Source organism: Crotalus tigris, unplaced genomic scaffold (assembly GCF_016545835.1).
Source record: "Crotalus tigris isolate CLP2741 ecotype Arizona unplaced genomic scaffold, ASM1654583v1 scf7180000019423.1032690, whole genome shotgun sequence".
In the NCBI taxonomy this organism is placed as follows: domain Eukaryota; kingdom Metazoa; phylum Chordata; class Lepidosauria; order Squamata; family Viperidae; genus Crotalus; species Crotalus tigris.
This window is the reverse complement of record NW_024097532.1, coordinates 239,831-249,369: the sequence shown is the minus strand read 5'-3', so window position 1 is coordinate 249,369 and position 9,539 is coordinate 239,831.

Here is a 9,539-nt window from a genome sequence, read left to right as displayed (position 1 = left end):
AAGGTAATAAAATCATTACTAAGAGTTGAGTTTGACTTGGAGACTTTGTATGTTTATGTAAAGGGGAGCATTGGGAAATCAATTATTGTTCTAAATTTATTTTCATTGTAGCATTTGATTGTGGGATATCTCTGAAAGCAGGGTTCCCCAACTTGTCTGTGGCTCTTTGGGAACTGGGCCACACAAGCAGTGAGCGAGTGTGTGAAACTTCATTTGCACATGTGTGAGAACTAGGTTGCATGCACAAAAACATCTCCTCCTCCCCCCACCGTCACCACTGCTGCCGATCCATGGAGCAAGAAAGGTTGGGGACCACTGTCATAAAGAATCACTCTGAGTTTGTGGAAGTACTGTAATATGTGCAATTTAAATAAATTAGGAAAAATATTTATAATTTTTGTGAGACTGAATTATTTTTTTCAATCTGTCCCTTTTCTGGATTAAGAAGCTAAGGGCTTTCCAAATGATTGTTTATGGTTTAGGGAGGCTTACTAGGAAAAGATTTACAACTCTCTTTCCTCAAGGCAACATCATTTATTGATAAACTAGGCAAACTGTATAAGACAATTGGGTAATTTGCTAATCCTAACACAGAGTGTATATATTATGTGATTCACGCATTAGTTATTATATTCTGACAGATGAAACTCTTTAAAAGAACTTCGAGGCATTGTTTACCTTAAAGAATCTTTTATTCGAGAAGCAAAGCATTGGCACTACATAGTTAAAGCCAAAAACTGAATTCTCTCCCCCCTACACAAAGCATCAAAGCACAATTCCCTCCTCCAATTAACAGTCATAAATCACATTCCCCAATTAGCTTGAAGCATGGGCTTTCTCCCCAGCCCTCCAGCCCACGAAATCTTTATCAGCTCTGAGTGCAATAACCTTGATTCCCACAGCTGAGTTATTGTTGTTATGACTAACTGGACTCTCATCCACATCCCCCCTCCCAGCATCATGTAACTCTAAAAGCGAAAGAGAAAAGATGGCTACATTTCCATCTGTTGTCAAAGCAAGAACATCCGATGTTAGCAGCATTGACATTAATGGTGAATAACTTTCATCAGTATTTCTTTCCTTTTTCTTTTGCAGCAGGGCTTTTACTGTAAATCGGATTTCCTTTCCTTTGTCCTGCCTAACGCACAAGATGAACAACTAAAGCTCTCTGATTCTAACCCTGTGAACTTATATTGTATATTGCAGGCATTTTCAATAGCCCTTCAGACAGAGTAGTGTATCAATTTGAAAAGTACATAATGATAACAAGCCCCTAGTTGCTAACCTTTGGTCCTGTAATTAACTGTTATTGTGTTAGTAGTTTTACAGACATAGGCAATGTGATTTGTACTAAATATTTGATAATAGTTGAACTTTTAGCAATTCATTTGTATGCGGTTACCTTTACTTAGGCATTTCACCATTCTTTTTTCATGAGCTAAAATAATATGTTGCCCTTCTCTTCTGTACAAGGGCCCTTTTAAATGCTTGTGAGTCACTCATAGAACAATGCCTTTGGAGAGCTGGAGTACATATTCTAAATAGTAAATAAAATAATACATTGCTGGACAGTCATCACATTACTGTGGTGGAGGAATGAATATGCCACTGGTTTACCACAAAATATATTTCATGAGAAGTAAGTGTTCCATATAGGGGTTGTAAAGAAATAAACCCAGCTAGTGCAAATCTCTCCTTAAAGGGAGAGAAGGAAGGTTATTCAGGGTTGATTTCATTTTGGTTTCAGCTTCAATCCAACCTGAGGTTGGCTGGTTGATTAGTTTTTCCAATCCTTGTCTGCCATTGCCTTCCTTCTTTCTTTTGAACAAGCTGAACTTGAAGAAAGACACATGAGCCATGGTATCTCCTTCCTTCCTTCCTTCCTTCCTTCTTTCCTTCCTTCCTTCCTTCCTTCCTTCCTTCCTTCCTTCCTTCCTTCCTTCCTTCCTTCCTTCCTCTTTATTACAGCCATTGACATTTTATAAGGAAAATGCTTTGTCTGAGGCAAGTTATTGGTTTCTCTAGCAAAATATTATCTGGGCTACCTATGATTATCCTGATCTCTCCAGGGTTTAAAGTAAAAGTCTTTCTTATCACCTGCTATCACATGGTTTTATTGGAGCTGCTGACATTCTGAGCTGAAAGAAATATACTCTGAGCCCTTTGCCATTCTCTTTGAAGAGCTGCATATGCATCGGAACAGATGATGATCTAAATTAAAAGTCAGTATCTTCTGCAGTAGCACAAATTTCACATGAAATTAGGTGTGCACAGCTGGCTCTCAGATAGCTTTTTTTAGTCTTTTACTTTCCCCCTTTTTTAAAATGGGGAATCTGGTAAGAGGGAAATGGTAGAATGGGCAGTTTAGGTTGTTTCTGATTCACCATTCTTCAAAAATAAATCGTTTCTCTCGATCAGTGACTTCTACTTGCTCCAGGCCAAAACTGAACATATGTGGGTTTTAAAGCACCCTTAGGTCATTAGAACAAGAGTTGCATAAGAACATGCTTCCATGGTTTGAGAAATATATTTGGTCATCTTGTGACCAATCATAATGTTTCTGCAAAAATTAATTCTTCAGCGTCAGTATTGAAAACCCAGCACTTGAAATTAGGAGCTTCAGTTCACAACTGCAGAAATTATAGTTGGAGAATTTGCAAGTTTATTATTAAACCAGGATACAAGTGAGGAACCAGAATAATGTCAATAGGTATATGAATCCAGCAGAATCTTCTGAAGGTGGATGGGGTAGGTTGGGATGACAACATCTGCAAGATGACATGTGGAACATGATGCATCAACATCACACAATGTACAAAACAGAGAGGGCTTGGATTGTGATGTCCTGCTCACCATGCTGCAGATTTTGATATATATATTCCATAGATGGTATAGTCTTATCAATTGTTTTGAAGCATTGTTTTTACTGGCTACTAAGCTAAGTCACTGCACTGAGGCTGATGATTTTTTGAACTGTATGGCATGGAAAATGCTTCTTCAAAATTAAAAGCCAGATGAATCTGTTTGACTCATTGAGATTATCTAATCTGAACCATTTCCTTCACAGAAATTCTTAAGTATATACAGTTAGTTGACCACAGCCAGCATTGCTCTGTTGAACTTCTGACTAGTGCTGTACTAGAATGGAAATACTATCATGCTGCCCAAAATGCCATTATATATGATGGAGAGTGACGTCATTTATGGATACCAGTTTCCAGATTTTTCAAGTGGGAATGTACAGTTTCCCTGTAGCAAATTAGTCCCAACTTCCTTAAAGAATTATTCAGGATAAATCAAATAATTTATTATCCCCTGGGAAAACATCTTAAGAAGAAAACAGTTCTAGATATAGCATCTTTACATAATTATTTTAGAAAAGCGACATTTTCATGTTTTACAATAACATCCTATTCAGGGATAAAGTCATTAAACATGACTTGTTTGCTGCTTTTTAATATATTTTAATCTTATTCACAGCTTCTAATACTGTGTCTCTTCTTAGGTTAATCTAGGTGTATCCAATCAAGTGAAACAATAAATATAATTATGCATTCAAACATAAAATGAGTGGGAATTAATTATATTCATATATTCCTACCCGCCACCATATGACAAGCAATTAACAACACATTACCATACACAGTGAGCTCAAAGAGAGAGAGAGAGAAAGAAAAAAAGTGCAGAGTTTAATATGAATATTCAGTGCAGAGAAATGATTTTTGTCTTATTTTTTTAAAATAGTCAGATGTGATAATGAATAAACTCATAGCTATGAAAATCACATCCAAGTTTTGCATCCTGATCACAATTTACAAGAAAAGTAAATCCGTGATCTGCTGTCTCATATCTTCTGATGTTTACTGGAAGATGGAACATCATGAAAATTTCTCAAATATCAGGCAAATTTTTGTTTGTATCCTTCTTCCAATAGAGATGGCCAGTGTAGGGGTCATCAATTTGAACTTGTTATATGATTCTCTTGGTGTCTCTCTGCTTTCCAGGCTTTAAGTATATTTTAAGGTTCTTTTAAATAAATAACAGTAACAGAAATAAATAAATAGGTGACAGAAATTGGCAAATTGCAAAATACTGGCCTCCAGCATTTTGGAAGTATTTCAAAAAAATGTCCATAGTTTTGTTTTGACTCTGAAACTTTTATAGACACAGCTCAGTGCTTTGTTTGGAATTGTCCACCAATCCTCTCATCCAAAACTTTAAAAAATAAGTTGCATGGTAGGGACCATTTGGGGAGAAGTCTACAGGAAACTGGGGGGGGGGGAGGGAGGGAAGTGACTTTACCACTTGAAATAAGGGGCCACTCTATTGGATGGATTAATATTTTGATGATCACTAGATGGCGCTAAAGAGAGTTTGTTGAATTTCTTTGCTGCCTTACACGGTAGTGCAGGAATGTCCAACTTTTGCAACTTTAAGACCTTTGGACTTCAGCTAGCATGCTGGCTAGGGAATTCTGGGAATTCTGGGAATTCAAGTCCAGAAATCTTAAAATTTGCTAAGTTTGGACACCCATGCTGTACTGGTTGTATGGAATCATTTATTTATTTCAGCTCAGTATTTGGAGAAATATTGATAGCTTTCTGCCAACAAATTACTAAGATGTTATCCTGTCATTCTAGATGTTTCTCAGTTTAGTATCCTTCGGGATACTGGTTTTAATTCCAATTCTACTAACTGAAGCTGATGAGGAGTTATGGTGAAAACCTCTTTAAAAAGCAGAAAAAAAACTTTTGAAGGACATAAATAATAAATAACAGAAATAGCTTTCAAAAGCCTGAGTGAATTAAATAGTCTTTTTCTTGGCTCGGAAAGGGAAAAAACTCAACCAACCAACCATCCTGAAAATGATTCTTCAATCTAAAAGACATTAAGTGATTCCCAAACTGTGGTACCATCAGTGGAAGCAGGGTGCTAAAACTCTCACAAGTGTTAACCTGATACCAAAAATAAACTGCAGGCAAAACACTCCTGTCAAAACACTCAGCGCATGGGGAAGTTCAACTGGAACCAATGTGTCTTTGGAGCATGGGGAAAACCCAAAGGTACTTTTTCAGGAGGCAACTGGACTTCCTTGTTTTTCTTTGAAGATGTTTCGCTTCCCATCCAAGAAGTTTCTTTAGCTCCGATTAGATGGTGTGGAATGGAAGGATTTATATTCCTTGGGGATAGCTGGTCATGCACATTCTTTTAGAGAGTTGTTGAGTATGGGTTTAGTATGTTTAGAGAGTATGGGAGAAAAAAAGTAAACTGGATGGCCTTGATAGTATGATGAAAGCTCTCCTTTAACCTTATTGTTGTGCTATTTTGACTTTTGTGAACATATCCTGTGGAAAGCTCTAAACTGGAGGCTATATTATCGTGAAGAATCAACACCCAGATGTTTTTCAGCTGCTCATGGATTGCATCTATACAAAAGATGCAAAAAACATCTGTATATGGAATCCCTGGTACAGCCTGAATGTCCCTCAAGCATTATGTGGGAGGGGAATCCAGATGCCTTAACTCTCCCACGGCTAGCTGTGTGATCTAGACTACAACTATCAGCAGGTTACTAGTGTCAAAATGCCAAACTCATGCCTGTGTATGCAATATTCTTTGCTGCTCTTTTGGGAGAGCTACTTTTTTGTTGCAACATGAGAAAGGAATCATTTCTGAGCAAGCTATTATTTTCAAGCATCTAAGTGTTAATAATAGATCTATACTAGTTTTATTTAGTTATACACTGGGTCTTGCTTCTTTTCTTCTCCTTCCCAGCCTCACATTATGTCTTCATTCATATATTATGGTGGAATCTCATGAGAAAAGGAGCAAGACAGGCTTACCTTTTTAATCTTGTATTCTCAATATCGTCCTCTACTTCCCTCGGTTCATACATTTTACATGATGATCTTAGTGCTTGGGTAGAAATGGAATCAGCAATATAGTTTCCATAGCCCAAAATTTAATCTAACTTCACTTTTATATCTCCTTTCTACTGATTTCATTATTTGTTTAACAGTTCTTGCAGGAAAAATCCAGTCTTTGAAAGTTAATCTTCCTTTGATTTTTGTTGCATTTTCTAAACAGAGCATTGAGCTACGATAATAATGGTGATAATTAATGAGCTAAAATAATGATAATGATAATCAAGTACTTAGAAATAGCAGGAAACATCCCAAGCTTTGTGCAAGATCAATGGCATAATGGACAATACTGTTACTGGTCAAAGGTGATACACTGGGAGAGATTAATGACAAGACAGTAATCTTTCAAGGAAACTCACTATCCTTACTGTTTGTCATTGCATTGATTACTGAACAATACTGAATAAGATAGACCATGGCTAACACACATCTGCCACACATCCCACCTCCTTTATATGGATGATCTTAAGTTGCATGGAAAAGCACCATCTGAAATAGAATTACCTCTCAACACTGTGCATATAAATAGTCAAAAATATGCAGTGGAGTTTGGACTGGACAAATATGCCACTCTCACTATCAACAGGAGAAAAATAATGAAAATTGAAGGAATCATGATGGCCTATGAGTCTGATGATGAAGATGATCACTACAAATACTTGAGCAGATTTCAAGCTGACAACATCAAACATACTGAAGTTAAGTAAAAGGTTAGAAGTGAAAACATTGTGAGAGTGAAAAAATTCTTCCAAACTCAGTGCAGGAAATACTATCAAGGCAATTAACACCCAGATCAATCCAGCTATTAGATTCATGGCTATAGTAGTGGACAGGATTCAAACAAAATTAAAAGCCCTGAATAGAAAGAATAATAGCAATGAATTATGTCATTCACCCATGTAATGATGCTGATAGACTCTACTTACCAAGAAAAACAGATAAATACAGAATATTGGAAGTACACCAGACAGTTGAAAAATATCTGAGGTGAAGAAGATATACCATGAAGGTTTACTGAGTACTGGAAAGACCAAACTGGTCTACAAATGAAGAATAGAAAGGCCAAATGAAGAACAGAAAAGAGACATGGCAAGGCAAAGTATTACATGGAAGAAAGAAAGAAAGAAAGAAAGAAAGAAAGAAAGAAAGAAAGAAAGAAAGAAAGAGAAAGAGGGAGGGAGGGAGGGAGGGAGGAAGGGAGGGAGGAAGGAAGGAAGGAAGGAAGGAAGGAAGGAAGGAAGGAAGGAAGGAAGGAAGGAAGGAAGGAAGGAAGGAAGGAAGGAAGAGCCAAAAGAGATAACAAGACCTGGTAATGGCAAAGAGCAGGAAAAGTGAAGAAAGAGACAGAGGACTAATTCTGACTGCGTTTGTTCTTAAGACCAAGTCTTAAAAACAAATACATACAAAGCTAGAATTGAGAAAATAATAACAGGCAGCTATTGCCACCTTTGCAAAAAAGCTAAGAAACAGTGGACCACTGGGTTAGCTGCTGCTTGAAGACTGCACAGACTGACTACGAACAATGGCACGACCAAATAGCAACAAAGTAGCATTGGAATATCTGCAAGAAATGCCATTTACCTGAAAACAATTGTACTCTGTGGGAAACAACTGTTTGCGGACTCTGAATTAATTCTCAGCTATCACTCAATTCTTAAATAGTGGACAGAGTGAGGAATGCCTTTAAATTTGGCAACAGTTACCTCTATTCATGACATACTTACATCCTGTTTTCATTGCCTGAACATGTTCTCCATAAAAAGGAACTGGAAGTTTGGTGTAAAATGTGGTAGCAACTCTATTAAACACCGTAGAGAGATCATATTGAAAAATCTATACTGGTTACTAGTTCCTTATTTTTTTTTAGTTATTTTATGTTAGAATCTTTTTATCCCACCTTTATTATTTTTACCTTTAACTCAAAGCATCATGCCTACTACTCCTTCCTCCTCTTATTTGCATAATTTAATTTATTAGTTTGACTTGTAAAGTTATAAGCTGTTCGGGAATGATTATCTAAAGGTTCGTTTTTTCCAGAACTGAATTTTTTCAGACCCTTAATATCTCTATTGACAGAGATCTCATCTTTGCTGTGCAGTAGAGGACATTCTCCTGCATTGCTCCTGGGATATATAATGCACACTTTCTGACAGTGTGCACGGCTTTCGCTCTCTCACTGTTCCTATAGACCAGGGGTGTCAAACTCAATTTCATTGAGGGCCGCATCAGCATTGCGGTTGCCCTCAGGGAGCCAGGTGGGTGTGGCCTACTGGGTGGGCATGGCCAGCTCTTCATCGTTTGTATCAAGGGTGCCTGTGGGGGCCTGGCCAGGAGTGGGACAGATCTGAGGGTCTCTGGTGAAGGGGGTGGGACCAGGGCAAGCGCCAAGGCATGGTCCATTTCTTCATTCCTCACAAAGGGTGACACCTTCCCAGCATGCACCCTGGGGGTGGGGCTGACATGGGGCTGGTTCCTCACTATTTCTAGACGGCCTTATGGAGCTAAGACTGAATGCGTTTCAGGATAGATGGCCACCACAAAATTGTACATTGGCTCCTGGCCAGCCTGGTCCAGGGCCAAGGCAGCAGGGACCGTTCTCTCACTGTTTCCAGGGCGGCTTCACGGGCCACATGAAACCACTTTGCAGGCCACATCCGGCCCCTGGGCCTTGTGTTTGACATGTCTGCTATAGACTGTAAAGATGCACATCTTTCTTTTTTTCAGGTTTTTGTCAAAATTTGTCAATATTTATTTTATTTCATAGGTGAGAGCAAGGGGGAATAAGGGAGAAAACACAGAGAAGTTGGGCTAAAAATGTGTAAGGGCCGGATCTCCATCACAACCTTATCTGAGCCCTCATGTCCTCTATTCAATGCAAATGCCTGTGCTTTAGGGTTAATTTCAGTCTGAGTGGTTAATTTCTTGTACAATGTTTTTCATATTAAAGGTTGCGAGGTGTTCAGAAGGCTTCCCAGAATAAACCAGGGGTGGTAATGAACGCTTGATAAATCAATATCATGGGTTGTTGTGTTGTGTTTTGTTTTGTTTTTCAAAGTTGGTGTCAAAACAGGTTCTGTGATGACCCAGGGCACAGCACAGAGGCAATGCAGTCAGATGGCAATTCAAACCACCCTTTAATTGCTCCAAATTTTCCCCAAATGCTCCCACATTTCTGGCAAGCTTCCAAACAAAGGAAAACACACACACCTCTGGCTAGAAATAGTTTCACATACAGTCTGATTTAGGAGAGAAATTTACTCAAGGTCATGGAGATAAGAAAGAATGACACATACATCACAAACCTAACAAGTCTGTGGGAATACACCTTGCCTGAACAGTTTCAAAAGGGGAGCCAAAATACAGTCCGAGATCTATAAATATCCAAACAACATTGTCAGCCAGTCCAAGGGTCAGAGTTTCCAGGTTTCCAAGCAGAAGTCACAACAAGAGATCAGCAACAACAACAACAACACACACACACAACTCCAAGGAATCAGTATTTGTTCCCTACAAAAGCCTCTCCCTGCAGCATCTCCTTAAATCTCATTCTCCAGGTGTGCTTTGTGGAGAGGGGTGGGACACTCTCCTCCTGAGTAGTTGAGCCTGCCTGCATTG